Source organism: Sciurus carolinensis, chromosome 16, assembly GCF_902686445.1.
Source record: "Sciurus carolinensis chromosome 16, mSciCar1.2, whole genome shotgun sequence".
In the NCBI taxonomy this organism is placed as follows: domain Eukaryota; kingdom Metazoa; phylum Chordata; class Mammalia; order Rodentia; family Sciuridae; genus Sciurus; species Sciurus carolinensis.
This window is the reverse complement of record NC_062228.1, coordinates 47,435,255-47,442,745: the sequence shown is the minus strand read 5'-3', so window position 1 is coordinate 47,442,745 and position 7,491 is coordinate 47,435,255. Positions and strand designations below refer to the sequence as shown.

At 38.1% G+C, this 7,491-nt stretch overlaps 1 pseudogene; it reads left to right on the top strand.

Annotated features, from left to right (window-relative positions):
- The first annotated feature begins 3,139 nt into the window (after positions 1 to 3,139).
- LOC124967188 (zinc finger and BTB domain-containing protein 2-like) lies at positions 3,140 to 4,682 on the top strand (annotated as a pseudogene).
- The last annotated feature ends 2,809 nt before the right edge of the window (positions 4,683 to 7,491 follow it).

Genomic DNA, 7,491 nt, shown 5'->3' with positions numbered 1-7,491 from the left:
CATCCTCAGCACCACATAAAAATAAAATAAATAAATTAAAGGTATTGTGTCCATCTACAAATGAAAATACTTTTAAAAAGAACACTTTCTCTTCTAGTGGATTTTATCAGGAAAAATTTTCAAAAGCCCTAATATAAATATCATAGCTCTACATGTGAACCCTGAGATGTATTGCACAACCCTAACAATTTACAAACCTAACCAATAATACTCTCCTCTATTTCTCACACATAGTTGCCATTCATTTGCACAAATATTGTCCAGGGTTTTGCTAATCGTGTTGCTGGAGTTCCTGTATTTCATGGCAGATATGCCTGCAGGACTGACTTCTGTTGGTGATGGTTTTGCCTTTCCTGAGACGCCAGACATTTCCCCCAATTGCTTTTCATAGATTTTCTCCACAAGTAGTGCTACAAGATAGAGGGTGCTGCCTTTATGATCCTCAGTCCCAAACAAATTTGCTTGAAGTACAAACAGTGTCACCACCCAGATCTGCTCTGTGCATTTTTACATTAGTGAATAGAAGGATGAGTAGCATCAATTGTGAAGCTGAGTTGTGTGATAATGACAAACCAAAGTATGTGAGGCTCCACATCCAAAGCTCAGTGGTAAGTCAGAGGATTTCCCTGTCATGTCATCCCTAAGAGAGACGAAAACTGACGCTCACACTGGACATGAAGAAACAGATGTGTGCTCCCTTCACTTTTCCTTCCTTCAGACTACTCACCAGAAGGTCCTAAGAGTCCAACTTGAAGTGGGGTCAACAGAGGTATTTCCTCCTCCTGTAATTCTCTCAACTTCTTTTCTGACCACCAGATGATGTCCACTACCTGAGCAGTTAACACTGGTTTTGGTAACATGTATAATGATGCATGTATCATTCAGCTGCCCATGATTTTGGCTATGGCAGGATGGCACAATATCTGACATAGCTGCTTCCTTGATTCAGATAATTAGGAAAGTCATAACTCTGAGGATTCCACCAGTTCTCACTATCACCTGTAACAAAACAAATATATATTTTTTTACATTTCTTTTTTGCTTCCCTTTTGATCTGTTTTTCTCATATGCTTATTTGATCCATCCTTCCTCTTACAATATATGGGTTTTTCAAATGTGAACTATTTCATAAATTTATGCTAGATTCACTGTTATTTATATGTCCTTACACACACAATAGCTAATCTAGGGGCAGATTGATTTCTTCAGTGAGTTAAGTGAAATATTATTGCCTTGCACAAGATGGTATTCAGGAACCAAACTGGCAGCATCATTCCTAGTACCATTTATTGAGAATTGTTTCTCAAATTACTCCACTGATTACAGAGAGCTTTTCTTTTGTCCCCTCATTTTCTAAACTCTATTATGCCAGGCGTAATCACAATGGGGAACAGCTGGGAAGGGACGGACCACAGGATTCTCTTAGCTCATCATTGTGAATGGTTCACATTCCCCAGGATTCTTTCTAACAACAATAATACATCAGCATGGAAATAAATATAGACCTTTCTTTACTATAATACTATGATATATTTACATAATTAAATCATATATAGATGATATGCTTAAACCTGGAGATAGCAATATGCATAGAAGAATATTTTTCTGTGGTTCCTCATGGCACCACATAAAGGAAGGTTAGGTATTTTTAGGATTACATCAAAATGTGTTCCTTTCTTTTATGGATATATTAAGAAAAAGTGTAAGCTTTTTCTGTTTCTCATATAGGAATTCACTTTCAGAAAACAATTTTCAAATTGTTTTAAGGCATTGAACAAACAAATCCATTAATTCCTGAATATGATTGCAAATTCATCGCATTTCCACCCTCCCATTTGTCATTTCTCCTGTTTGTAGGAATGCAGATTCCTCAGTCACACTGAACTTAATAAAATTCAAAGGTATTGAGACACAGGTCATTAACACATGTCATTCAATGCTTGGTTTTTGTAAGGCTCGAGTTTTAAAATGAATTGAAGAAGATCATGTATATTCCATAAAAAATATGATAGAATGAAGTTTTTGATTTGTTTTCTTTCAGAAAACACATTTTTTTCTTTTTTGGTGAGAGAAGGCAATTTCAAATTTTTTTTTTTTTTTTGGTGGTGGTAACAGGAATTGACACAGGGTGCTGAACCACTGAACCACACCTACAACCCTTTTAATTATTATTTTTTTTATTTTGAGGCAGAGATTCTATAAGTTGCTTATGGCCTTACTAAGTTATGGAGGCTGGCTTTGAACATACAATACTGATGTCTGAGAATCCTCGGCGAGTTCAATTACAGGCATGTGCCACTTTGCCTGGCCTAATATAATTTTCAAATGTTATTTTTTACATACTAACATGGATCCACTTATACTATAAAAATACACATTAAAATTTTAAAATACATGAAGTAAATTTGTAAGAAGGGGCATATGCCATGTATTTGTACATGAATATCACAAAATAAGACAGCTGTATCCCAGTGATCAAATGTGACCCATAAAAGCTTGACCACATATGAAAATTTGATTTATATCTTTATATTATTTTTTTAGGATTACCATGGGAGATGACACCAAAACACTGAATGAGTAAAGGAAGAACATTGTGTTAATTTACCTGGTCATTACTTTTGGAAAATATTGTCTTATCCCACTAGTGTTAGAGAGTTATTATTTTTTTTCTTTTTTTTTTTTTTACTTTTCACAAACACTGCATGTTGGAATTCATGTGCTTAAGCTGAAAACGTTGATGACAGAAAAGCCAAAAACAAAATCTTCTGAGATCTACAAAAACAATGGAATGAAATAGACAGTGAATAAGGAGTTCCAAAAAAAGTTAAGAGGAAAACTCAGGTTTTATAGTATAATAAGGTGATTAAAGTCTATAATTATTTCTTATTCAATTCAAAATAACCAGAGATAACTTTGCAGGTTTCAACATAAAAATGATAATATTTGAGAGGAAAAGTTCCGCCGCAGCCGCCACCGCCGCCGCCCCGCCAGAGACACCGATCACGGCGGCGGTGGCAGCAGCAGCAGAAGGGAGGAGGAGAGGCAGCAGCGGCGGGGAGGACAGCAAGGCCGAAGGTGCCCAGCGCTGCCTCCTCCACACCCCCCGCAACAGTGCTGGCGACAGATATTTAAAACAATGGATTTGACCAACCCTGGACTTATTCTACTGCAACAGTTAAACGCTCAGCGAGAGTTTGGTTTCCTGTGTGACTGCATGTTGCAATCGGCGATGTGCACTTTGAGGCAAACAGATCAGTTCTTGCTTCATTCTCAAATTACTTTAAGATGTTGTTTGTCCATCAGACCAGTGAGTGTGTCCATTTAAACCAACTGACATACAGCCTGTCATCTTCAGGTACCTTTTGCATTTGATGTACAGTGGAAAGATGGCGCCTCAGTTGATTGATCCCGTTCTCTTAGACCAGAGGATCATGTTTCTGCATGCGTACCCACTGATCCAGGAAGCCAGCCTCGCCAGCCGAGGCACCTTTTCTCATCCTGACCAAGTCTTTCCACTGACCTCAACATTGCATGGCATTCAGATCGCAGATCACCAGCTGAGACAAGCCACCAAGATTGCCTCCGCACCTGAGAATCTTGGGCGAGAACCAAGACCACGGAACTCCAAGAAGAACCAGGAACAGGCGCCTGAGGCTTCACAGCTGTCTCAGCTGACATCCAATCTGGCCCAGGTGAATCGGACAAACATGACTCCCTCGAACCCTCTGCAGACCTCACTGTCTCCAGAACTCTTCTCCACTCCTGTCCCTCCCCCTCCTCCCGGGGAGGAGACCAATCTGGAAGCCGCTTCCTCCCACGAGCAGACTGCTTCCCTCAGCATTGACCACGACAAGCCGAGCATCATGAAGAGGAAAGCAAGCTTCCTAAAGTACTATGCCTGCCACCTGTGTGGGTGGCGCTTCACCGTGCAGAGCAGCCTGCAAGAGCACCTCCAGATTCACATGGGAGTGCGCTTCGCATCTAGCCAGCAGGGGGAAAGCCGCATTCCCTGTTGCTCTGCAGCAATGCAGCTGACCTTGGGAAAAATGCCATGGAAGTGCCTGAAGCGGGCATGATCAGTGACAGTGAGCTGCAGCACATCTCAAATTCCCTGATCATAGATGGGCAGCTGCAGTCGGAAACCCCGCCTCCCCTCAGAAATCGCTGACATACACAACCTGGAGCAGGACTACCACGAGAGGGAGGTGAAGAGGCAGAAGTACGAGTGCACCATATATGCATGCAAATTCATCCAGAAAAGCCACTGGAGGAAGCATATGTACATAAACACCGGGAAGCCTTTCAAGTGTAGCACTTGTGACAAGAGCTTTTGCTGGGCCAACCAGGCTGCCCAGCACGTGTGCCTCAACCAGAGCATCGACACCTACACCATGGTGGGCAAACAGACTCTGGAACTCTGCACATTTGAGGAAGGAAGTCAGATGGACAACATGTTGGTGCAAATCAACAAACCCTACAAGTGCAACTTGTGTGACAAAACGTTCTCAACCCCCAAAGAGGTCCTCAAATGCTCATGCCAAAACCAGAAGTCGGACGTGTTTGCCCTAGATGAGGGGCAGTCTATTCTGTTGGGCAGTGTGGACTCAAAAGTAGCAGAACCTGACCACCCAGTGTTAGTGTCCATCAAAAAGTAAAAGGAAACCGTGTTACTAGACTGAATGTTGCTTGTCTTTTTAGAAACTGTCATTTTTACAAACTCTCTTCCTTCCCTTTCCCCAGCCCAGAACCACAGTTCAGACTCTGACACACACAGGTTCCTGTTCCTCTTCCTCTTCCTTATCTCCCCATCCCAGCCCCACCTCTGGAAAGGCTTTGTGCATTATAAACCTGGAATATATTTACTTTAAGTCAGGGGATATTGGAAAGATAATGGTCAGTAGGACTTATAAACTTAAATAGATTTTGAGAAGTTTGAGACTGTTTTAAGGCATACACGGAAGTAATGAAGGGTTTGTAAGAAAATAAAACAATGAGAATATAATTTGGTAAACTAAAATTATGACTTTCCCTGGATAATGAGTCTTCCTTCTCAGAAAAACAGTGTCAGAAAATACAGCACGCTTCTTCGAGACAAAGCTGTGCTCTGTAATATGCAAAACCTAGAAGGTGTGGGAAAACGTTAAACCCAAGAAAACGTTTTTAGTATTTATCCTCTAGGTGTCTTGTTTCAGAATGCACCCTTTGAGATTATGTCCAGTTATTAGAAATCATTAGTTAAGAAATCTGCTTCAATAAAACAGAAAAAGTAATAATGTGATGGCAATCTTAATTTTTGGATAAAACATAACAAGCTGTGACTTTGGGTGTTTGTAAGAGAAAATGTGAATACTTGCTATAACAGGTGAACTAATGCACATGCCTTAGCTAAGTGCTGGCTTCTTTCCAAGTTGAACAACAAAATGCTGTATTTTAGTGTCTGGCAGATTTGTTAAAAGTCAGATTTGAAAGTACTATCGATTGTCTTTCTGAATAGAAAATGACTTGCCATTTTCTAGCAGTTGCCAGTGGGAAATTTGTTCAGTACCAAGCAGTTGCTTTTAAATCAATGTGTATACTGCAGGGAAAAGGCTATTGGAGTATGCGTCTCACAGTGCAGGTGTGAGCAGGAGATGTAACTTTATTGAAAGTCATTGCTAGTACTTCACCGGCAACATTCACTGAAGTACCTAAAATGGCAAAGAGAAATCAGGACAAAATTGAATTTGTCATTTGGAGAAAAACTTGATTTTGATGTATATTCTTGGATTTTTAGGTTTTATTTTTCTCCTAACATTGAAATTTTCTCCACTTGTCTCAAAGCAGTATAAGTTATCCATTAATCTTCCCATAGGCCAAAAGAGAATGAGTGGTCTCACAGGACAAAATAGGAATCAGAAGTTAAAACCAAAGAGGATGGTATGAGGGAGAATAGTCAAGAGCTACACTGTATGTACATGTTAAAAACTGAATATCCCATCATCCTATTGCATTTATAGTTGAGGTCTCATATTTGTAAGTTTTTATATATCCTTTCATTGAATAAACATTTAATTAAATGGGAAAAAATGATAATATTTGAAAAGAAGAAAATTACCCTACTTTGATCACTACACACTGAATACATGTGTTGAATTTTAATGTGGGATCCCAATTTAAAAAAAAAATAGTAGCTTTGGATTAAAAATGAAACAAAAACAAACAGTCCAATGTTTTAACCAAGCATTGACATCACTATGAATTTTTAAATAATATCCCATGTTCATGAATATGTAAGCTTTCTCATATCTCTTTGTATCATGCCATGTAGATCTACATGATCCAAAGAGATGGAAATGAATTAGTATTAAATATTACTTTTTGTTGATTGATACTTTTAATTTGTGCCTGCAAAGAGTTTAAAGTACATACACACTATTATAGACATTTGAATTAAAACACAAACGTGATGTGTATATAAAATAAAATATTAAATTTCTGTATTAGATTCATGGGATTCTGAATAGAAAAATTGTTTACTTCATGAGATGAAAATAAGATTTCTTTTGAAGGTCCATCTTTCAGACTTGAGTAAAATGATTTTTCTTTATTGAAAAACTTATAATACAATGATTCTGAATCTATTTTACCTATGATTTTAATTACCACTCCAATTCCAGATAACATAGTAAAAAACATTAGAATATGTCTTACTAATATTTGATAATTGATTTTGGCTCATTTAGGACAGTTATTGTGGTGATGATAACAGCAGGTATGTAAGATGGATAGTGGGATCCATAGACAATCATAATATACACCAAAGGTCTTGGTACACATATTGCTAAAATGTTCTAGTATTATGGAACTTTTTTAAGGCAAAACCTCTGAAGGTACCTATCTGATGCAATGCATAATTAAAACATAATGACCCATATATCCTGAGGTTATTATAGGTCATAAATGCTTCCATATTTAGTATTTCATCCTCCTTTACATATAATACCTCTAGAACACAGGTAATGGAACTGCCTGCATTTTATAGATGATGATCAGAATTTAGCCTCATAGACTGCTCAGGGTCACAATTGAACCCCATGGAGGACCACAGATGGAAATTCAAACAATGTGTCCTAGAGTGTGTACCTCTCAATGTTGGTTCAACTGATGTATTAAAATTATTAACTCTGAAAATAAACCAGAATAAAAGCAGCACTGAAATAATATAATTATGTACACAATTACTCCATTGATATTTATTTCTTAGAGTTAGAATTCCCCACTATTATGGAATCTTCCAAATTTAATTCATCAGATTGTTGAAATTCCAAAATATACGTGAGACTTCATCAAGTTGTCGAGTCCTTGCCTCACATACTTGAGGCACTGGGTTCAATCCTCAGCACCACATAAATAAATAAAATAAAGGTATTGCATCAATGTACAAAAACACCCCAAAAAATTAAAAAAGAGAGAAGAAAGATGAAAAACAAGTAAGATACTACCCCAGAA